Source organism: Calonectris borealis, chromosome 18, assembly GCF_964195595.1.
Source record: "Calonectris borealis chromosome 18, bCalBor7.hap1.2, whole genome shotgun sequence".
In the NCBI taxonomy this organism is placed as follows: domain Eukaryota; kingdom Metazoa; phylum Chordata; class Aves; order Procellariiformes; family Procellariidae; genus Calonectris; species Calonectris borealis.
Genome location: NC_134329.1, coordinates 5326305 through 5350481, shown reverse-complemented (window position 1 = coordinate 5350481; position 24177 = coordinate 5326305). Strand labels below are relative to the sequence as shown.

The window sequence follows — 24177 nt, the reverse complement described above, 5'->3', positions numbered from 1 at the left end:
ATCACCATTCTGAAGGCCTGCCCAAAGTTAAGGAGTTTGTGTTAAACAGATAACAAGGCTGAATCATGAATGGAAGAGACTTAATTGCTGCTGTCTTAAAAACAAAAACAAAAACAAAAAACAAACCACCAATAAAATTCTGAGCTTTCAGAGTGCTTATTTCCTGTTTTAAATATATTTTTAAAATTTATTTATTTATTTATTTTAATAACGGCAAGTCACTGACGGCTCCTTTTTGATTATAACAGCATCAGGTGTGCGTCTGTTATTATGTAGTCAGAGCAGCGAATAGTTTCTATACTTGTTGCTTTGCTGCTTTGTGAATCAGAAACCTTGTCTAATCTAAGCTTCAGGGGTTTTTTTGTTTTCTGGTTATCATTGTATTAAGACTTGACTATCCAGCTGGTAGGAGCAAGACTCTTCTATACTACAGCCTTGATAAATGCATGGAATAGCAAAATATTTACAGGTTTTGGTTGTCCATTTTCCGAAATCTCAGTTCTTTAAAGCATATATGCAAGTTTTGAAACCTGAACTGGAGGTTTCAATTTGTTCTGTGAATTGGCAGGGCTCGTCAATCCTCTCTGTTATGGGAGAGAGTTGATAGGTGAAAAAAAGATGAAAAATGCAGGTTTAGTCCTGTGGACAGCAGGCTCCTCTTCTATAGTTTCTGCGGAGTGCTGTGCCTGATCCGAGCTTGACCGGTGCTTATTCTTCAGTAGTTTCTGACAGAAGAATGAAGACTGCCCATGCCCAGAGTTGGGGCTAGGGTCTCCTACTCTATCGCTACCGGTTGAGTTTTTTGTGCTGTGAAAAGAAGGCATTTTTCATGGGAGTGCAACTGGTGACTACAGGTCTGGGTCTTCTACAGGAGAAAGCCAAGATGATAAAGGAAGCGTAATTCACATTTAAAATAAGAGATCGTTAAGGTAAAGACTTGCACAGTTATTGTACCTGGACAGCCTTTGTAGAGTGTGTAATGCACAAGCACTCTTGCTTGTAGCAGAGATATTGTCCTGGGCTTGATCTCCTATTAGATTAATCTAGCTGTTTCCCAGTTTCCATCCCTCCCTCTGTTCCTCCTTCTTTTTTTTTTTAAGTTTCAGTTATGCTTTAGTCCATCGTGTACTGTGGTGTGGGGTAATACACGGGGAGAGTTGAAGGCAGCCCATCCAAGTGTTTTGCCTAGGTCATTCATCCTCTTGTACTGTTTTGTCTTGACATTGGGCACTGTCTTCACACTGTGAGCTCCAGCCCAGTCACGTCAATACTGCTTTAGTTCACAAGAAGTTGTCTGTTCTTGTTGGCTTCCGAATGCAGTATTGTAAATAAGGATCCTTATTTTTTATTAATTCTTCAATATTGCAATATCCAAGATGTCTCTTAGAATGGTGGTGAAAGGACTGGGTAACTCCTTCTGTGCTAGCCACTGGCTGTTGTATGATGTCTACTGGCAGCTGTACTGCTCTGCTTTGAGAATTCTGTACTTGTGCCATCTGTTAAGGTACACTGCAACACTGTAAGAGAATTTAAGAGGAGGGGGTCAGAGATCGTGGTGAGAAGGGGCACTTGGCTGCTTAAGCCTTCTGCGAGAACATCCTTCTCTCTCCTTCCATTGGACAATTTCATGTCTTCTTTCATATCTTCTGGAAAAAGAAACACCTTATGAAAATAGTTAATATAAACCCAAAATTATCATGGAATTTTAAGGGCTAGTAAATCATATTTACCTAGTTAAAAACTTTGGACTTTCAAGCTTTAGACTATTGCAATACATTATAATATATTAATGGAGAGTTAAGGGCACCTGTGCAAACTGTTTTTAAATGAGTCTAAGGCAATAATAAATAAATGTTTCTAGGCATTACTACAGGGGAGATGGCTGTTCAAAAGATAAGGTACCAAATTCAGTGATGAGTTACTGGTTTTGGAGGAAGTTCCAATGTCTGTGGTATTTGCACACAGCTGCAGCGATACCAGAATCCTTCTACCAGAGCCTTGTCAGCACGTGAGACTGAGACAGTCCCTTGAGGAGAAGGTGGGAGGCACAGTATAAGAAAATGAGGTAAAAGATATCTAAGCATGGAGGAGAAGGTACAATGGAAAGAGCAAAAAACGCTAATGTGACCTATTTAGAGGCATAAGAATAAGTAGGTTAAGAAAGTAAATAGAAGCAGAAAGCTTACAGCACTGGGTCTTGTACTCAGGCCAACCAGTGCAATTTCTGTTCACTTCCAAATAAAGGTGGGGAATCAAGTGGGGAAAAAATAGTTCATGGGAGTTCAGGTAACTTTTCCGCGTAGTCCATAAGTTTAGCTAAACCTCTGCACAGACATTTAAAGTCTGTGCTGTTGAAAACCTTGCCCTTGCTGGCAGGATGCTGACCAATTCCTTTTCCGTGTACTCCTATTGCTTCTTCGGGAGGTGGAACTAGGAAAAAATCCCAGAGAGGAGCGGTGCTCAAAAATTGTTAAACATGGAGCCATTTGGAGAACTTTTTTCATTTATATATATTTATGTTGAGACTGGATCTATGTCACTATAATGGTTTAGATATAATTGCAGCCTGCTTCATAGTGTTACCAGCACTTGTGGCTAGCCGTGCCCCACGGACAGAATTGGCACTTGCTCTCCCTGAGCACTCCACTGCTGGATGTGATTATGGGACAGGGTAACTCCATTTTAATTGCATTGCCTAGTGAAGGGCTTCTGAAATGACTCCAGGTGAAGCATGTAGAGGTCATGATTTGGTGTGGCATAACTTGCTGAGAAAGAAATGCAGGCAGCTTTGCTGCAAGCAGATCTTATAGGAAAGTCTTGAGTAGTTGTATAAAACCATTGATTAGCATACATAGTAATTTTCTTCCAGTTTATACCATCTTGTGGTGGAGCGTGTATTTAAAAATGCTCCCTTTTTTTTATTACAGTCTTCTAGTCCTTGTTTTGGAATTTCAAAGTGAGGCCCTTCTGGACCAAAATAACTTTCATAAACATAGTTTTTCAAAGTGTGAATGCTTTCAAGAGGCCAGCATCTTACTGGTTAAGGAAAGGTAAGATCTGGAGGCAGTAACCTGCTGTATGTTCTACCCAGTTATGTAAGTGGTACATGTGTTTGCATTAATACACTTAGTACATTGGAAGTGCTCAATTTAGGAAGTGTTAAATATTAACTTGTACATCCTATCTCTTCTTTTGGGCATCTGCACTTCAGTATTCAAATGTGGTCAGACCAGAGCTTGTGGTGCCTACATACGAAAACAGAATGAATGCAAGTTGAATGCTTGGCCTTATTTCTCATGTTTCCTGGCTTGAAGGGAGAGCCCTTCACATTAAAGGAGATTGGCAAAGGAAAAAGAGATTGTTTTTAAACAAAGACATGTTTTGAAATTGTTACAACAGCAACAGAAGATTCATGTGAAAAAAACCCACATTTTTTTCTGCATTTTCTTGACTGCTTGACACTTGAACCAGAGGTGACCAGGGGAGTGTGACCTTGCGAATACCCAGTAGAGACTGCCAAAAATTGCACTTTGCTGCACTTATTCCATTGGTGGAGCTGTGCTTATGTTAGGATTGAGTAGTGGTGCTCAGGAAAATAGGGTTTGGTGGCTTAGGGTGTCCTCTTCACAGTGACGAATTGCTTTCATTCATTTTTTTTAATTTCCTTTTCATGCTGCTTTAAAAGACTTTTGTTGTTACACTTGGCTTTAAGATGAAAAGCCAGTTTACAAAGGTTGATTAGGTGCCTGTTATGTTCCAGACACAAGTACACCCTTAAATATGTAGCTTAATATATGCAGACTCTCTAGGCTTCCCAGACCCATGTTACTCTATGCATTAATGTAAGCATTTTAGTTGTTTTCTAAAGCTGCTGGCCAGCTTAAGCTTTCTGTTGGTTTTCCTGAGCTTAAGCTGTTTTATTATTTTGCATCATTTTCAGCACTAAAGCAAACAAGAATCAGTGAGGAGGTGACTGGCCTGACAAAGAACTGAGGGGCATATTTTAGAGTCTGCAGTCATGGTTTGAGGACAACTGTTTAATTAGCTGTACAGGCATGCATGTTGCAAGTACGTGCCTCCTACTGTGAATTTATTGCATGTGCTTGGTAAGCAACTCTCAAATGCTTCTGATTGTAGTGTTTGAAAATTTGCTTTTAATTCAGGAAAGACCCTAGTTTGTGCCAAGATCTGTTTTCCTACTTTGAGGCTTTTGATGCTTGTCTGCTTTAAAAAAAATGAAAAGGTATTAAGTGTGGGTGGGAAAAATCCTTCTCCTCTATTTCTCTCTTCATCCATTCCACCCCACCCCCCCAAACAGAAGAGACTCTAACCAAACTTTCCATTGAGTTCACCTTTGGAACTGAAAGTTTCCAGCCTTAAACAGACCACTTTGATGCCAGATTAAGAAAAGTGGATTTGGAGTACTGACTTGGAATTGTAGAAGGTATTCTGTTGGTTTTTATACACTGATGGGTCAGTTCTGAAACTCTGTAGTTCATGGAGAAGAACCTCTTTTAAAGACTGTGATTTTTTTTTTTTTTTTTTTTTTCCCCTGCAGAGACTGCCCTTGAAGATTTGTAGACTTGACTTCTTGTTTGGGCCTGGCTAAATGGTGGCACTCGCAATTGAGCCTTGATAGGTTTTACCTTAATAACAACAATAATAATATCCATATCTCATAGATAAAACATGAATATTATATATATAGCGTGCCAGTTGTGCACACTAATGCTGTCTGTTCTTGCTGCACTGAAGCTTTACCTGTCCTTGCTGCCTTTGGAGATAAGGATAGAGGTTAGGATATGCAGCTGCTGCTATTTTCTTAGGCAGGTTGGGATTTCTCCTAAGGCAGTGTCTAAAGGGTGTGTATGCTGTAACAGGAAAATGTATTGGTTCCCATTGCGATGTTGTATTTTACAAGGGTCCAGCATACTTTCTCATAGCTGTTCTGCATTTATTTAGAAGCCCTTCAGAGCAGATACTGTCTTGCATGCTGTGAGGATAAAGGGGAGATGAACACTTTATGGTCTGGATGCCAAGCTGGCAGATGTCCTGAATGATGTGTAGCAAGGCTGGGAGTAAGAAATGAGCCCATGAAACAGAGCCAAGAGGTGCTACTGAGTTCAGTATTTAATAGGAGCCAAGGGCTGGAGACCTCTTTTTGCTCAGAGGCAAGATATCCCCAGTCTGCTAGCTGGCAGTGTTTTGCCTGTTTAAAAGATGCTATCTTTTGCATCCCAAAACTGTGTCTGAGGAAAAGACATTGCGGAGTAGTTAATGCTAAAGAACTCCCAAGGTGTTATCTTATTCAGGTTTTTTGCTTTTTACCTGAGAAAGCTGCACTGCCAGAGTTCCTCCTCCTCCACCACATTTATAACTTTCAGTGATAATCTTTGTAGGTTTTGATACTGGGAATTTACAGAGATTTTTCTGTAGTGAAATAACAGGATTGCAGTTGCAGATTGGGATAAATTTCTCAACCATGTGTATTTTGTTTATATTCAGTTGCCACCGGGAGCTGAATCTCCTCAAATAACAGAAGTTAAACAAAATGATCTGGTCTCCTTTTGTCTACCCCTTTTGTTATCTTCAGGCAACTATGGGAAGATGAAGAAGATTTGAAATCTCTTGGGACAGCTGTAGTATTAAACTTAGATCCCTGATGTGGAAGAGTCAGCCAAAATGCATGCATGCATGTGTGTATGTGTAATGAATGCAGTATGATTAAATTAAAGTTACACCAAGATGAAACCAACAAAATCTTCTCTATTTCTGAAGACTGTGTAAGTGTTTGTTTCAGGGGCTTGGATAAGAACGTTCCTGGAGCCTGGAGACATCCCAGCTGGGGAAGTAGTATGGGAAGAAACTACCATCCTTGTCAGTAAAAGGGCTGAAGTGTCCTGAAAGAGTTAAACTCTAATTAGCTCACTCGTAAGGTATTTAATATCCTTATTAAACTCAACTGCTGGTTTGCTTTTTTTTCCTTCTTATGGTGAATAAAATTTCTTGAAGAGCTGAGCCTCTGCCTCTCAGATCAGAGACTCACATGTTGAAGCTGGCAGTGCTAGAGGCTAGTTCCTATCTGTGTGACAGCGTTTTTAATTTAACAGGACCAGCTTTGATGTTCTCGAATATTTATAGGCAGCTTCAGATCACTCCAGTATGTATTCTTTTTAACTGGAGCAGAAGTTCCTCCTCACACAACAAGATTTCTTTCTCTCTGTTTACTCTTGCGTCCCTTTTGGATTTGCAGTCATCAGAGTGGTTTTATGTTACAAAAATACTGCTTAAATACTTACCTGTGAGAGGAACCACTTGATTTCTTTTCTAGTTTCTGCAGCTTGGGGGTAGTCCAGTTACTGCACCTTAGCTCCTTGTTTGAGCCTCACTACAGACGCTTACGTTGTAGAAGAGACAGATGCAGTGAAATAGAATTTGAGCAAAATGCAGTTGTCGTGAAGCCTTCTCCCGCTGCCTCTGGCAGCTCAGGTGTGCCCGCAGTGGGTCAGACCTGGGCCCACTGAGGTGGGAGCTGCCATGGGCCCCCCAGGAAGACCCAGAAGTGTCTCTCAGACGCTGGAGGAAGAGCAGGCCATAGTCGTGGTTTGTGGTTTAAAGAGGAACTGAAAGCGTCGCGCTCTGTGGGAGCTGATCAGAAATTGTGGAAAAAAGTTTTAGTTGGTATTTGCCAATTTATTAAAATGAATTGTTCTGTTCGGATGGTTTGACTTGCATGAAACTCTGACCAAACTCAGGCAGGAATCTTAAAAAAGATACCTGATGGGTCAGCTATGGGCTAAGTTTCTAACCTCCTCTCAGCTGTCTTTGCCTCAGCAGCTTTCCAGACTCACCGGCCCTGGTTCCAGGCCTTCTAGGGCGCCCGCAGCCCGGGAGGTGGGCTGTCTCAGAGCTGGCACCGTGTGTCCTTTCAAAAACAGAGATGTGTGGGGTTTTGCCGCTTTAAATTCACTAGTTTTGGTGTCTTAGAAAGACCTAGTTGTGGTTTGAATCTTCGCCTTGATTGTGCCACAGAAGAAAGTGTATATGTCATATGAAAGGGTTTCCTCAGACTAGCTTTTGCCGTAGACTTCTCTTTTCCTCCTTTCTCTGCCATGTTTCTTTTCTGCTTTATCCTCTTGGCTCTCTGTTGTGTGTCTTGTGCGGCCTACCTTTTCACCGATGTTGCATCCCAGAGAAACCGTGTCATGGCCAACTGGGACAGCAAAGCTATGGGTTTTTTCCCTAGAACTTTGCCATGTGGATGCCGATAGTTCAGGCAGATTTTTGTATCCTGCTGTGCTGTGCTTAGTTTTTGTTGTGAAGTTCTGTACGCTTCACGTTATGTGATGATCTCCCAACTAGAATTCTCTTCTTGTAGGCTTATTTGGAACTCCGTTATCGAAGTAGCAGATTTTTCGTGTATTAATTTGAATGGTTTCACTTTGTAAAAAATTCTGTCTTTCGGTGTTGATAATTTATTCTAAAGCACGGCCTACAGTGGAAAAGGTTTGTGAGTTTAGACATTCCTGCTATAGATGCACTTCTTTGTTGGTACAGCCTTTTCTAGTTCAGCAAGTGAAATCAATTATGTCACTGCCTACATAGCTAAATAGTGCCGGGAAGCAAGCACAGGAGGAAAGTGCTTGATTGTCTATTTGATGTAAATAGTTTGCTCAAAGAGCAAGGCTTCTCTTGCTACCGAAATTCAGCAGGGAAATGGAGACCTGTCACTTACTAATGTCGCAGTGAGAGCTTCCAAAATATGCCAGTAAACAGAACTTTACTAACATACAAAAGCAGGGAGAGATCTTGATACTGCTTCTTCCAGAAGAAAAAAAAAAAAAATCTGCCTGTGGCATCTAAACATCACTTTTTCACAGTTAATTTTAAGGGAAGATCTATTTAGAAAGTGAAGCAGCTGTGTGGTATCTTCAGGAATTTGGTGTTCGTAAGTGTTCTGCTAATGCTGATGTGAAGTCATTGTCTGAACTGTGTGGCTGCTGGAGTGCAGTTTCAGTGCTTGCATCTAGGGATGGGTGGATGCGATTGTGACTTCATTTTTCTTTAGTTCCCTCCTCCAAATTGTTGTTAACAAAGGTAGTTTTCCTTCTCCCTACTTACCCTGCAATGTCCTTGTGAGACAGGAAAATTTATGAAGTATGGAAATACTCAATGCTTCTGTCTCTGGGAAGGATTTATGCAACAATCACAGTTTAGTTTTTGTTTGGTTTTGGTAGAGCTTTGGTAGAGCTGTAGTAGAAAGCTGGTCCTAATGGTCTAAGGCAGTGCTTGACTAAATTTCCCTCTGTCCCACCTCTGACATGTGGTACTACTGCTAGTCCAAAAGAGTTACAGAAACCGAAAGAAACAAAATACAAGCAGTGTGTGGTAGACGCGTGAGATTTTTAACCAGCTCTGTAACCTTTTCCTGTGGGGGGGGGAAATTCCCCTGAGTGTTTGGGTTTTTTTGAGGCTTCACCATTCATGTAGAATTCACATCTTTCTTTGACTTTAGATTCAGCCTGGAAACATTTTGGGATGTTGGCACAACCTAGATAGAAAGTATATCAGAAAAAAAAAAAATTATATCAGTTAATAATCATCTGTTATTAAGATTAAAGAACCAGTTCTAAACTTGTCACTTAGGAGTAAGCAGTAAGTAGTACCAAGGTTGTGGCTCAAAGAGGAATGTCATTGCAATCTGAAGTTTAACTTTCGATTATCTTAGTCAACAGAAAGTGTGTTGTAATTTGAAAACTGGTATACCTCTTCAAGGCTGTGGGTAGAGCTTCCTTTGAAATAGGGTCCTCGAGAAATTTTACGTATGCCCCTTCCCATTCCAAATTACCTAGTACTGAAATTTCAGTTAAAATCATAGTAGACAGAAAGGAGAGGGTCATTTTGCTCCTTATCACTGCTTAACATAGAAGTTAATAACAAACAGTATCCAATACTAAGATGAAACTGCAAGTCAAATTAAAAAAAAAAAAAAAGCAATTTTTTGGCTTTGTAAAGCAAGGTTTTTAATTTCTGTAATTTCTTTACTGTTGCTGGTTTAAGATCAGTTTTACAAGCCTGGTGGCTGCTGTTGACATGTCCCTGCACTTAACAGCTGCTGCTACTTTGCAGGCTTTCCCATGGATAAACTGTTGGATTACGACCACCTAAATGAAAGTGTGAGCTACTATGCACTAAGTTGCCATCCATGAACTGGGAAGTTAGCATGTCACGTGTTCACTCTTCCCCTTCCCCAGTTGCGAAGTAAAATGTCATCTTGAAGCCACGGCATTTTTTTTTCCTATATTTACTTGGTTACTTGAGCTCACATCTCTGGAAAGGGCTTTGGGAGCGTAAAATGTGGTTTTGTGGCAGTAACTCTGATTGCACGGACACCTCTTTTGCACATGAGTGAGCCCCTTCTCAGAGAGGTTGCTTCCTCTGCGTGTGGTCATGTGTCACAGCAGCATCATTGTTAATGCTCTGTAATTGAGACGGATCTCCTCATCTGTGTTCAGGTGCATGCTGGTCCCTCCTTGCTGCTAAGCAATCTTGCCTGAAGTCATCAAAACCAAAGGGAAAAGCTGCTAAAAGCAGGCTAAAAGCCCGGCTCTTTAGGGCTTCTGGCAGGGCTTCTCCCCTCCACAATACAAAGGAGGGGAGAAGGAATGGGTTTCTGTGTGTAGAAAATCGGTTTTTCCTTGCTCCTTTCCTGCCCTTTTCGAAAGTGGTTTGAAATAGTATCAAGTGTTCAAGGATTGGATGGGCTTAAATGAGCTCATGCACTAACAGTATGTTCAGTAGAGGAGTGTTGTGATCGTGCCTATATTGTCTAAAAGTGCAGCTTTCATTGTCCAGAGTTACGTTGGGGAAGAACCATTTTTGTGCTAGTAGCAGAGACCTTGGTCCTGTCAGCATCCATATTTAGTTACTGGCACAAATGAGAACTTTGTGTTCTTGCCATTTAATTGTTCTTACAGTTTCCAAATCTGTTTCTCTAGTGAATATATTTTTCAGTGACATTTAGTGGTCTGAAGTCATTGATAAACACATATGCAAGCAGTAGTTGGAGCCATTGTGGTTGAGTCTATGGCTTTGTAGTCGTCTTCCTCTCAGGTTACTCACATGGTTGTATCCTTTAAGTGAACTAAACGGCGTGCGCTGTGTTTGACGAATGTTGTTCTGCCTTATGTTTAGAGAAAGAATGGACTTTGGAAAATTTTTCTACTTTGGAAGGGGTTACTTCCATCTGATGAAGGCTATGGAGCATCTCCTATGATTAGAGAAAAGTTAGTTTGGAAAGTATAATGTTTACATATATAAAGGATGTTTTTTGAGATTTTTTTTTTGCTGGGCTTTAAACTTACTAAACTTTAAACTGTTTTAAAGTATGATTGTATGGGGCTTTTGACTTATGTGATAGAATTGTGTGGTTTCTGACCCAATGCATTTGGTCAGCTCTGCTTAGACTATTCTCTTCATATTTAGCATGATTTTATTTTCACATAATGCTATCTCCTTCCATCTTTTTCCCTGCTGTGTCATTGTCATGCATAGGTCAAAAGGCTATCAAACACTTGCTAACCTTGGTGTTTTCTAACTTGTTACCTTAGAGTAGAGATTTAAAACTTTTTTTTTTTTTAAATTTGTTTACAGATTCCCTAACATTTTCTCCAGTGGGGGTATGGGCTCCAGTGTGTCAATGTTAAGCTTATCTACAGTAGGCCTCCTTTTATTAATTAATTTTTATATATCCTTATTAAGTAATCCACAAGCTGCAGGTTCACACCTTCCCTTGAGGAGGGACAACGCTGATACCTATTTCTGAGTCTGGCTAGGATTTTAGAAATGCTTATGCCAGCACTGGCGTTGTGGCCCTGTGGAGACCCAAAACTAGAATATTCTGAGATGTTGTGGGTCAGGACTGATGGTGTAGATCCTAGTATTCTCAAACACTTTGAAGTAAGCTCTGCAAACACTATTTCCATCTCTCATTGTGCTTTTGTGTTAGGAGGAAGTAGCAGACAGTAGCATACATCTAATTCAGTCCTATTGCAAAGAGAATTTTTGCAAATCAAATACAAATTATTTTCAATCCTTAACTTGCAGTGGTGTCTTTGAATTGGAATTGGTGAAGCTGGGAAAGTATTTGCTCCCTGTGTAAGTGATACAATGTACTGTTGCTGGTAAGGATATTGCTAGCGAATAACCTCCTAGATAAAGATCTTTGTCACACTAGATTGCACTGCCTAGGAAGCTGAATTATATTTTTTAGCAGCTGTACTATTTAAGTGCTGCTGAATTTTGAAATCTCGTCTTTATAAACATATTCCAGATAAAATGGACACTGCAGTTTTCAAAACAGAATACACAAACTGATGCATCTGTTCTGGAGATTAATGCCAAAAATATTCTTAAGGTAGCAGAATTCTGACTTAGGTTAGGACTAGTTCAGTTAGGAAAGGCTGAGAAAAGTAGTAGGAGTCCTGAATATCTGTCAAGGGAAGGTTGTAGGGCAGGGAACTTCACTTTTTTATAGCATTCTTGCCAGAAAGAAAATAATAAAAGATGCTCAGAAGAATAGAGAGAAATTGAACAAGCCTTAGAAGAAAGCCATCCTAAAGCAGTCGCTGGATGTATAACAAACTGTAAAAACTGAACAGCTGGAGAATACCCTTTAGCACTTTTTCTGCCTTCAGAGGCATGGTAGTTATGGCTTTAAGGAATGGTTCATGAACTGAATGATAGAGGAATTTAATCTTTCTATCAGTACAATAATGTGGCATTTCCATGCCCAACTGGAGTGCTCCATTTCTCAGCGCAGAGTAGCGTTTCTTAGTCTGGAAGAGAATCTCTAAGGAAGTTTACAGTTTTTTGCTGTTCGTGTTATATGGAATTAACACAACAAATTGTGCCTCCAGGAGGAGGAGTTGGTTTTATTTACCTTTTCAAACTGAGATTGCTGCTAGAAGAATATAGTAACTTTTTTTTTTAAAAAAAAGCTCTTTGGAAATAAAGTAACTTACATTTGCATTAAAAATATAGTTATTTTTCAGAACAATTGCAGCCATTTTCAATGCTTCTCCTTCAGCATCTTACTACTTAAGAATACAGAATACCTTTGTAAGCGTAGAGTCATTTGAAAGCAATTAAGAATGTGCCATTTGACTGGGACTTTATGGGTACCTGTGGTTTTGGTTTTGTTTTGGTTTTTTTACTGTCCATTTAGAAACCTGTCAGTGAAATGAGCTTGCAGATGCTGAGGGATGACTGTTAACAGTGAAAGAGGTGAATTATTGGAAGGATGAACAAAATGGGTTGGAACAAAACATATGCTCTGCTTTGCTACAGGTGAGCATATGCTGCCTATCTGAAGTGCTAGAAAGGATAGCTTTTAAAACATGCATGTTTTAGGAAAATATTTATAATATGTCTTCTGATGTTGGCCTGTTCCTGTCTCTCATTAGCTGGTAGGGAATTGCATCTCGGATGTTAAGACTCTAGGATCATACTTCTATTACTGAGGCAGGTAGCGGGTGAATAAACTTCATTCACGCTGTTTAAAACTTGGCAGCTAATCCTGGCAAAGCAGCAGTGCTCCCCTGCTGTCCTCCAGAGATCCAGATTGCTTTTCCAACCCCATGTTCCTGCTCTCTGGGGTGGAAGTGGCTGGCACTGCCTGGGGAGGGAGGAGCAGCTTTCTGAAGAGGGGCTCCGTTGCTGATTATAGGCTGGGATGCGTTGTTTCCAGGGCTGGCAGCATGGTTACAAGAGCCCTGATGGATTAGGAGTGAATGATGTTAGATGAGGATGGGTGAGCAAGGGATAAAAAAATCTAGGGTTGACCTCTGATTTCTTTCCTGGTGTCTTTTTCTTGCCTTTGATTTCTCAGTTTCTGATTCCTACTTGTTCCTGTTTGAATTCTCAGTGCATTACCGAGGACACACGCTAGTGTCTTTAAACTCCAGGGTGAAACTGATTTGCGAGGTAGAAAATTAATTAAAAGTTCATGATCCTAACATTTTGACCCCACACTTCTATAATACAGATTGCTATTCTGCCTTTGCAGTAGTCTCAGTTAGTTGAATAACTAACTAAGCAAAGATATTAAGAGCCAAGACTGCCCTTACAAGGAATGTGGTAAAGGGGAAGAGGAGGATAAGCAACAGTGTATAAGATGAGCTCTGCTGTAGCATGACTCCTAGGGTTTTTCATCCTGTGTCTGATTTGGACATTGCTGAAAAACTAGGAACAAATAACAAAAGCTTTTCAGCCATGTAAGTTAAGGAGTGGAAATTGGCACCACTGTGCAGTGCAAATGGGCTGAGAAATCCAGTAGTTCTTAGACTAAATCAGGATCTTTTCTTGCTGTCCAGAAAGGATGGTGGTACTGAATGTGGAACAATGGAGAATAGTTGAGAAACAAAGAAAGAGGTATGAGTTTCTGTATCTGAGGTGAAAGTATTAAGACCAAAGTTTCCTCATAGCTTACATGTTGGAAAGGGATACAAGACTGACTCTGATGTGGCAACTGCTGGATGTCAGTAGACCACTGGGTATGAGGAGGAATGTTACCTTAGCTGAAGATATGGGGTAAGTACAAGAATTGTTCCCTGAGTTACCTTCTCTCAGCCACGGTTCTTGATACATGCATGAGGTAGATATCCTGGCAAGGGTGGGCCCTAAGATGATAACCTGACTTAATGGCTCCTTGGGCTGTGTTCTGTGAACTATACATGCATGATTAGCAGCTTGAAGGGAACTGGGGAAAAATACGGAATACTGGGAAACTGAAGGCTAATGAAGAATGAGCAGAAGGACTCTAGGGTTTGATGACCGGGTAGCATGTGGAGAAAGGTTTGTCTAGCTTTTCTGAAGTTCCTCTAGCTTTAATCTGGGGAAGTAATCTTGCATCTTGCAGATTTTACACATGTGGAGAGACTAGCAAGAGATTATAATGGTGACATGTTTGCTTGGAGAGGACTGGAGCATAGAGAAAAGCTAGAGAAAAGGTTGAGGCAAGCTTTGCTGGTAAGCAGTGCTTTGAACTATTTGGCAGGGAGTACAGTGCTCGCATTGTTGGACCAGAACAAAAGTTTTTTTAAGAGATGCTAGAGGTTGAGAAGGCAAATGATGCTCTCTCCTGTGGAGTCCTAGAGTTGTAGGTGCCTTCAAGAGATGATGGCAGACTTTTAGGAGAAGGGATGGGCATGGAGTGGGAAAGGTCCACATAAAGGCTTGCCTTCTGTGCTTGTGGTAGTGGGCTACTACAGTAGCCTGTAGTTAGTTAGAAGGTTAGCAGGGTGGACTTGAAATAGGTGAGATTCAAAAGAGTTGTGACAGAGCATGGAACAAAGCAGTGAGTGGGTATGCAACACAAAGTGGACGAGAGGTGAGAGAGGTTTGAAAAGAAGGGAAAACTGATAAAACTGAAAATTGTACAGGATGCTGAGAAAAGGGAGATGGGAAGCTTATAATAGTGATTAGTATATGGTGATGAAGAAGTGAGAGTGATGTGGTCTTCTGTACTAGAACTATGCCATGGTTTGTTCTGAGACATGTTTGGTCCTCTGTGAGTCATGCTCAGATAAGAGATGAGACTGTTGCTGCTCTTGAAAAACTATCTAAACTTGCGTGCACTGTTTCTGAAACAGCTTCTCCACAGGGCAGCAAATGCTATTGTCCTCAAACCTATCTTAATTTTTCCCCTTTTCAAGGGGTTGTTATAGTGTATCTAAGTGAAAAACAGCAAGCTTGGTATGACAGCAATATGCCGAACTAAATCCTGTCATATAAGTGAAGAACATAACTTCCTAAATAAAGCTTCTGCTCATATGTACGTGGTGCGTTGTTTGTTTAGATTGTGGGAGTACTCTAACCTTAGGCTTCTTGTGATAGTGACATGGTGTGAAAATAAAGCTTATATTAATAAATCAAAACAAAACTCTTCCAAATGATTTGTCTTACATTCTCTACTGGTGTGGAAAGCTGGAGAAGATGAAAACTTGGGAGTTTTCAAGCAATCTGCTTCTAAAAATACACTTTAAAATGGACCATACAAAGGAGAAAGTCCATGTCTTTCTTGAACAGATCCGTGGTGGAGCTCTTTGCGCTAATTTGAAGAGGACTCCATGGTTTCAGTATCTGTCATGCAGTAATGATTACAGATTAGTAGGTGCTATGGTATGTAGGGAAATGTTCTGAAGGAATGGTCCGGTGCCCAGCTTTCCAGAGGGTGAATAAGTACTGGGTGTCTGTCTTCTGTCTTCCCTTGGAGCCATAGCACTGAAATAGTGCATCAATTTTTTGTAGAAGATCTGAGATAAGATTTGTTTCCAGTGTAAGATGATGCTTTTTATATGCTTCACCTGTGTGAGAGAGTAAGCAGGCAGCATAGATGTCTTATTTCTTCAGTGTTGACAATCTTCCATATACATGTAGATATTTTTATATAGAAGGGTTCTGTTTTCTTGAAAGAATCTAAGCTGTAAATCACTTAACTTAAATTCGTGATACAAAGATGTATTAAGAGCAGGCAATAGTTCTAGAGCGAGGCAGAGTATCAAGGAGTCAGATACCTTGTACTCTTCATTTAAATTTGTGGTTCTGTAGAACAATATTTGCAAGTGTTTGCCTTGAACAGTGGAGTAGAAGACAGGAAAAAATGATAATAGCTAATTCAGAGTTAATCTTCGCGTAGTTGAATTTCTCTTCCCCTTTGTCTTTGAGGATAGAGAAGGAAGCTTTGGCTTGTTTTGGAATCTGATGCTTCTAGTCCTATGCAGTCAGAGGTACCTGATAAAAGCTAGTTGCCTTTGTTATATCTAGGCACAGATGTGCCGTGAAAGAGAATTAAGAAGAGAGAAAATTTCTTACATGTGATGCTCCTTAAGTGGCATTTTTAGTATAGCGTCTTATCTCTGGTCCTTTGACATGGACCAGGTCTAAAAGGACATTGAAGGGAAATGCCAAGGTGTTGTGGAATCTTGGCATTCTCAGCCCAGCCCTGTGGGGTGTGTTAGAATAGTCACTGGTGCCTGAGTCGTATGATTATCCTTCCTAATGATTTTATAGGTGGGACTATTTCTGTCACGTTTCGGTATTTCATGATGAAGTTACTTCCAGATGGGTTGCAGGCAGAGAAACTAGGATTGGTATTTCTCATATCAAGAGACCTTACTTTTCTTCATTAAAGCTAATTAGTAGTGCTTCGGAAATCAGTTCTGTGCCCTTCATAAAGTCAAAATTAGGGATTTGACAGAGAGAATTAAAGTTCAAATAAAGCAGATCCAAAAGTTAACTACTGGGGCATGCATGTCTCAAAGTCACAGCAGGATTTACTTTTTTTCTCTAGTATTGCACAACGGAGGGTCTTATGCATAAATAGTTGCATCAGTGTGCTAGTCTGTTAGGTTAATATATTACTTTTTAGGCCATATCATAGAATCTTGTGCTGAAATTTTGTCATCAACTTTCATTTTATTGCAAATTTTGTAACATGTAGTGTTTGCCTGCTCCCTTTCCCCAGCCTATTTGCCCAAACCAAGTTTCTGAAATTGTAATATGAGATTTTAAGCTGCTGCTTGGATTGAAGACATTTCTAGAATGAATTGACAAAGCCAGAGCTTCGTTTTCCCCCAATTAAATATTAAAACAATCTTTTAACTTTTAAAATACGACTTAATGGCTTTTTTGGGCCTGACTCATCCCATTGCTTCAGTCACCTATGCAAAACTGTTAATCTGTATTGCTTTTTCTTTTTTTTTTTTTTTTGCAGCCCTAATAATTATTCTGTTCATAAAGACTGCCTATGTAAACTGAATACTGCTTCCAGGTAATGGTGATCTCCTGTTATCTTATCGAATATTTTGGATTCTGCCCTGTCTGCCAATTCAGCACTGGTAAGGCTTGGATCGTGAGAATCTGTCTTCAGCACCATGTTGGACATTCAGCCACAGGCGTTACTGCATGACATCCAAATTCCCTGTGACTTACTTTCTCTTGTAGCTTTCATTCTTAGCACCAAAGTTTTGCAAACAGCCACAATTGTGTTTTCACGGTATGGCTCAACTGAGTTCTGTCTAGTTTATCTGTACGGGAAACCTGCTGTAGTGATTTGCCCAAAGCTGTTCCGGTAGTCTTTGGAAGAAAGAAGTAAAATTTTAGGGTCTCCTAACTGTCAAGTTTGTGCTGGCTCTTCAGACTCTGCCTGTGAGTGAGTGGTGCAGCTATTGCAAATTTTAGCCAGTAGTTGTGAGGTAATCCAGCACCTGGAGCATTGAATATTTTGAGTTGGAATTCAAAAACCTGAATAATGTAGAACTGGCTGTTATCTCTGTATGTTTGTTCTGGTGTAGAGAAGATTGATGAAGGAGCTATTTAGACAGCCGTGTGATTCAGATATATTAGGGATATTCTTTAGCCAATTTCAGGTTTGCATGGAATTGTTTGACATGTAACTTTCCAACTTCCAGTCAAATAAGGAGGAGTTCTTATAGGCGGAAACCTCTGTAAATTTGTAACCCTTATTTCTTCTGTCTCTCCATCTTGTGTATTGAGATAGGTCTTGTAGAAAAATACTCTAATGAAATTAATGACTTTATCACATTAAACGTTCACAGAGGGTCAGAATTTTACAGGTTATCTTCAGTTCTGACTGTTCTTAACTTTGAAACCATGTTTTTTTTTCGTTACAGTAAAATCCATTTTGATACGGATCTAGCAACTATCCTGTCATGAAGTCTTTCGAGTCTCAGTAGACTGAGTGTGCTAAATCTATGGACAACTAGAAGAAAAAAAAAACCCAAACAAAAAACTCCACTTTTACTACTGATCATGATTCCTGAACAAGCTTCTTATACTGCCTAGTTCATCTGTTCATTTGTAAATTACTGAGTTTGAGAGCTGTCTGTGCTTAACATTCTGCTTGGGAAGCAAGAGAGATGGGGATGTTGCTCAGAGTTCAGTGCTCCCCAGCAAGTATTGCTGCTCCAGTACCTCTGGAATGTGGGAAGGAGAGTGATAACCCACAGGGAGGGACGTCTAAAGATGTCCTCTGAACTTGTAAGACACGAGGACCCCCACAGAGAACAGTGCCAGAACATTAGTCTCCCTGCAGCAACTGCCTGAACTAGCTACTGAAGCGTTACTGGAGACTAACTCCATACCCAGAGAAATCGGAAGAGGCAGCTCATGGACTGAATGTTAAAGATTCTAAAAGTTTTAGGAACAGGACTCCAGGCTGTGCCTCCATTCAGCAAATGCAGGTCTGGCGCAAAAGCACTCGGGTATACTTCATTCCTAAGCACGCCCAAAGTATGTGCATTTAACATGCACACATCCCTTGGTGTTTTATTGCTTGTGCTTTCCACACGTGCACCCCTGACTTGCCTAATGATCATTCTGTCCTGCTCTTAGAGCTTTGGGACTATATTCCAAGTAGGTGAGGCTGCTGAAAAGGAGGGGGATGAAAAGAGAAATTTTAATGCCACCAGACAGAAGGCAACGTGGGAAGCTAACTGGCATGCAGTTATTTACCGTGGCAAATTCTGAATCCTTATTATTAAAACTATTCATAATACATTCTGAATAAATAGCATTCAGTCTGGAGGATGATAAAAAATGAACGCTGTGCTCTAACCGCTTCTTCATCCCTTCCCTGGCAATGGTGCAGCCACGGCGGTGCACCACCAGGGCTTGTGCTGCAGCACACAGTGTTCATTTTATCCTTTGGAGGAAGAGACTTACCTACTTTATGTACCTGCAGCACTCTCCGAATGAACCCCTTTGCCATGCTGCAGATATGGGGGAACAACTGACAAAGCAAGGAGGAGTTAAATGTATCTGAGCTCTAATTCTGTGTGTTGTTAACAGAGATGCAGTTATTTGAAGTATCAGCTAGGTGTATGAGAGAAAAAACTGATTTTCGAAGTAAAATGTCCAAACTAAAAATGCAGAGATATCCTACACTGTGGTGTAATCTGGATGAAGGCTTTGGCAGCCTATCTGCCCAGGTTTTGAGTGTTTTGAGTACAGGTATGCCTTAGTAAAGAAGATGCTGCTTTAGTTTAAGTGTAACATTGTACAAATACAAAAGTCAAACAAGCTCCAGTGTAGAATAAAAGCATAACTAGAAAAAGGGCATGGACAGCCTCACTGTAAGCAAGAGTTTTGTGTGTAAGTAATAGACAACCTCTGTTGTTTAATAACCAAGGAAAAAGAAGCTTGAATGGGTTTTCCAGATCTTGTAATTGAAATACCTGAGTGTATATGCTGATGTCAGATAAAATGAAGTGGCTTGTTTGACATCAAAGTTTACCCATCACCAGTTAACATAAAGATGAGTGCCTTTCCCTGGGTCTCTCTGTGTTGATGGAAGGCTAGTTATATAAGTGTTTGTATACAATTGGCTGTGAACCATCTTGGCCTGAAACAAAACTGAGGATCGAGGGAACACAAGAAGTGGTCCACTTGTGTGCTCCAGGTGACGGGGAAATAACTGCAGAGCATAGAAACTGAAACTTCAGGAGGAACCCCAGAATGAAAGACATTTTATTGATCCCATTTTCCAGTAAGAAGAGCATCATTTAGTGTCTACCTTTCCAGTTGTCTCCCAGCATAAAGACATCCAGGCCATTTTAATATTTTCTGCAAAGAGTTATTTGAGGTTTCTTTTGTGAGAAAGCCTCTCCTCCAGCTTGTCATTACTGTGAGAATGAGTGGGAGGCCAAGGGGGGGCAGTTAATTTACTGAAGTTTGCAGCAAAGTGCTGCATTTGTGGGATCCTTTGAGGGTCCAGCTTGAGAAGGTATTTAGATATTATTGAGAGAAATGGGGTCTTCTAGCCATTTAAGCAAAATTCTGATGTGTTATGGAAAGTATCTGTGTGACTCTCGTACATTTGTTTTAGAAGTTCTAGTTTCTCTACCCTCTTCCTCCCATCCAAAAAAGGAGGGAGGGGAAATGGGAAGATGACTATTGGTATGTCACTTTTCAGTTAAGTCATTAACACAACAAACTTAATTTTTAGGCTCCTAGTGAATTTTTTTTTCTTTATACACACATCCCCTGCTGAGGGCATAGCATATTGGGTACTTAAGGGTTAAATCATCTTGCTATGGAAGCAGCTGGACAGTTTACACTCCTTGCTGGGCTGTACAAAAATACTTTTCCTTTGAAGTACTGGGAGGAGCGGCTAAGGGTAAAACCTGGAATGGGGTTGCAGCTAACAGTTTGTAGTGGGCTTAGCTTGGAACAGGCAGCTGCCTGCAACTGCAGTATGAGATGGCAGAGAAGGTCAGGGTTTCTTTCACTCTCGCCTTCACTGTCTCAGTGTGAAGGCTTTCTTTTTGAAATTCTTCAAATGCTATTTAGTTCTTGGAAAATTCTTGGATTGGGACAGGTTGCAAGAAATATGGATTAAAAATATCCTTTCCCATAAAGGCAGGCCAAATAAGGGGTCCTATTGGAAGTTCCTTGGCTGCTTCTGATTTGATCTGGTAGTGAAGTACACACTGCTGCTGTCTGGCATGAGAAAGGTTCACCTCCACTGAGTGGTGGGAAGGAGGTCAAACTCTTTTGAACAATATATGTTCTAGAAGGAGCTTTCAGAAGTCCTTTTTTTCCCAATTTGCTAGAACCTGCACAATCTCAGACCTGATGCCATATCTTAGAGATGTTGAACTCTCAGTTTATGGGAGGATGGCAGTTTTGGCACTTGCTGTGGATGGCTGAAACCGAACTGGAAGACATCATGTTTGTAAGAAAAGCCACTAGGTTTTTAGCAGGAAGCCACCTTCTCTATTGTATACAGCATGCTACATAACTATGAATGACATTGCTTGATATGGCTTCTTAAAAGCAAATCTTTTCATAGACAAAACCTGATGCAAGCTGGCATCCAGTGCACTTGCTGTTTCCTGCCACTGCCAGCAGTGGAACTAGACTAACTGAAGTTGCTCTCTGGTTTTCTGGGGTAATACTTTGCCTCTTGGTAATAATTTCTTGACAATATTTGTATGCATTTTTTGGGAAGGTCTGAAACAGGGATACTGTTGTTGCCGTTATATGAAACTGAGGAAAAGAAATTTCCTTTTAGCAATCAGTGCCACTGAGGGGACAATCAAAAACAGTTTACCCACCAGCTAATGAGGGGTAACATCAAAATGCCTGGCTGTATCTGTTGAATAGGTGATGATAGTGCTGTATGTCAGATTTCCAAATTTCAAGTTAAATTTATCTTAACTGCCCTTAATCATCTTGTCCCTTCATCTTTACTCATTAAGGATCTGACACTTAGCTGTTGGTAGGATCTCCAGGATTATTTCCCTGCTGCTCTGCCACTCACTCTAGCTTTTTTCTGAACACAAAAAGTGTCAAGAATTTAGTTGCTAAAATAAGCAGAATTTTCCTCTAGGGTTTCTGATGAGTTATATAGAGGGTTCTGTCCTTGAAATGCTTGTTTATTAATACCTGAAGCACCTTGCTTTCCCATTTAACAATTCAAGTGCCAGGGAAAATGTATAGTAATATAGGCTGAAGAATCTCAGAAAAGATGATCTGTTTTCATCTCAGAGCTGTCACTGAAAATCTTCACTTATAATCTACACCCAACACATTCATCTTCTAGAAAGTGAGGGTTAGTGCCATGGCAGAAGTGAAAGTAAAAGGCCTCAAAACAGGATTTTGGGGATATTGTATTTTGTTTTATTTTTTCAAGAAGCTGCTACCTGTGTTAGATCTCTGGTTGCAAAGGGGAGTTGCCTGGCTCCTTAAGTGTTGGCAGTGCAGGTCTTTTTGTATCACGTGCAGGGGTTAAATAAAACCTCCAGTCCATTTGCCGTGTTGGATGATTCGTGATAATTGACACACTTCAGTTTGATGCCAAGAATGTTTCCCGCTTCTGTGTTACAAGAGACATAAGCTGATGGGCATTCGTGTTATTATTAAATATCCTTAAGAAAATGGAGTCTAGAGAAACAAGAACGCAGAGCTCTGAATGTCTAGGTTGTGTGGCTGGCATACAGTGACTTTGCTCTGCGTAGCTGAAAGACTTAACAATAAGTTATCACACTCAACTACTTTTTAACAGGAGGAAAAATGTAGTCTGTTCAAATGTTGTTATAGTGGCGTATGTGCATTGACTGTGTGTTTTTATGCGTCTGCCTCTCTGGGGTCACAGGGGCGCACATGCTGTTTCAGTGTGTTAACAAAGCTGCTCTTGGACAGGAATGGGTGCTACTGCCTTTCCCAAAACTGTGCAGGCAAAGCAGATATTATCAGCGCTGGCCCTGGGGCATAAAATAGAAAGATCAAAGCACATGGCAGCAGCACACAGAGGCTCTTCAAAGCCTGGGTAAGGCAGGATTGATAGAGAAAAGGAGAACGCTCTTGCTGATGTAATCACAGCCTGTGAGACAGGTTGTTTTTTTTTCTTTTTCTTAATTTAAACAAAGACACAAAGACAGTCCTTGTTTGTTTAGAGAGGTGAAGCGTGTGCCACAGAGATAGAGCAGGGATTCCTGAGTATATAGAAGGTTTTCATGGATAGCATGGAGCTCAAGCATTTTGAAGTAACTGCAAACTTGCAGTTTTCCGTATTTTACTTTGCACAACTTCCGCATGTGGTATTCTGTCACTTGTGGTGTCCATGTGGGATGAAGTAGAAAAATGGCAAAGGAAGGAATGCTTGTTTTCAGGCTGCCTTCCTTATTAAAATGGAAACTATTTTGCTTTCTCTTGAGAACTCCAGTTAAAAATTTCTGGGATTTGTATGAAAAGAAGTTGAGCACCAGCAAGGTGGAGTTAGAGGGGAAGTGATAAGCCTTATCCATTGTCAAGAAGTGCAGGCTTGTTCAAGCACAAACTGTGAATGGGAAAGAAACAGTTGTTCTTCCCTTTGTATAGGTCGAAAGGAGGAAGGAGAGGTGTGACTTTCCTGGAACAGATGTGCAGGGATGGAAGGAGTTTCCAATCTTCTCCTTTACAAACCTCACTTCTCTTCATATGCTGCCGCTGCAGAGGTGTGTTTCTGAACCTCCATTTTGATTATAAAGTTGAGGGATAGAAAACAGCTTTTCAAAGGGAACCTTGTGAAATTGTGAGCTAGAACATGGTAGTGCAGCTTTTCCACCCAGAGGTGTGTCTGTACAGTATATTGCAGGTGACCTGAGCTACTACAGTCTGATATCCAAAAAACTATGTGACCTTGTGGGCATGATGGAAAGTCTGAATGAATAAGTATTACCAGAGAGGTAACATATATTAGTTAATGTAGTTGCATTGATTTTGTACATGTTTGGAGCTCGGGCAGAACAAGCTCTCCTGCTTGGATGGTATAGCTCTTGGTATAGACTTAGGGTATGTCTGTGTGACAGAGGGCCTGAATCAATCCCTGCGGGAGGGAGAGCTGCGCCCATTAGTCTCTAGCAAGATGTTAACTCCGAAACTGAAAAAATGACTGCACCATTCTGCATTGTTTCACTTACTGATTGTTTTAGAAGAAAGATGTAATGGGATTATCTCAGTCCCAAAATGTAGTACAGGATGCTAGAAACCACAGTGGTTATTTCTATCTGGCAAAATCTCCCAACTTTCCTTCCCCCATAGCCATGAGACTATTTGCAGTGCAGTTCAGATTAGTACCCAAAATCGTGGCACTCTGAAGTCTGCAAATTTCTCATGAGGGAAAGGTGACTGCAGATATTGTTGACTTTCATGCTTCATTCCGGGGTCGAAGCTGCATTTATAGTCTGCTAAATCAGTTTATTACCTTAATAAGAGGTCCCTGCTCAAAAAGGGATGCATCCTCTTTATTGTGGAGTATGTGGGATGATACTGGCATTCCTATGTTGTCTCATGTGGAAATCTCTCCATTTTGCTGGTCGGCATCAAAACTTCTTCCCTCCACCCCCCTGAATCTCTCTTCTGCCATGCTCCTTCCACAGATGTGTCTGATTTGATACTTGACACTAGTAGAAAGAGCTTTAATACACTTGAAATACTCCGATTTTGGTTTCTAGTTACCAAACCTTCAGGCACCAGGAAATTTGCACATCTTACAGAGCTCTGAGATGGGCTCTGACATGTACTTTTGTTACTGCTGCAGGCACTTTCCCCTCATGATACGGAGAGGCTAGAAAAAATTCTGGGGTGGGAATCCTAGCCGTTACCATGACTTTC

The 24177-nt window shown here is 40.6% G+C and overlaps 1 protein-coding gene across 6 annotated transcripts in view; it reads left to right on the top strand.

Annotated features, from left to right (window-relative positions):
* The window catches only part of ZNRF3 (zinc and ring finger 3), a 117629-nt gene that overhangs the window by 25139 nt on the left and 68313 nt on the right, over window positions 1–24177 (top strand). Inside the window, exons 1-2 of one of the 6 annotated variants that reach the window (XM_075167433.1) lie at window positions 13076–13590; window positions 16775–16898. The exons of the other annotated variants lie outside the window; for them this stretch is intronic. The gene's annotated coding sequence lies outside the window, so the exon portion shown is untranslated. Of the gene's footprint in view, window positions 1–13075; window positions 13591–16774; window positions 16899–24177 lie in introns of those variants that run through there. 6 annotated transcript variants of the gene reach the window in all.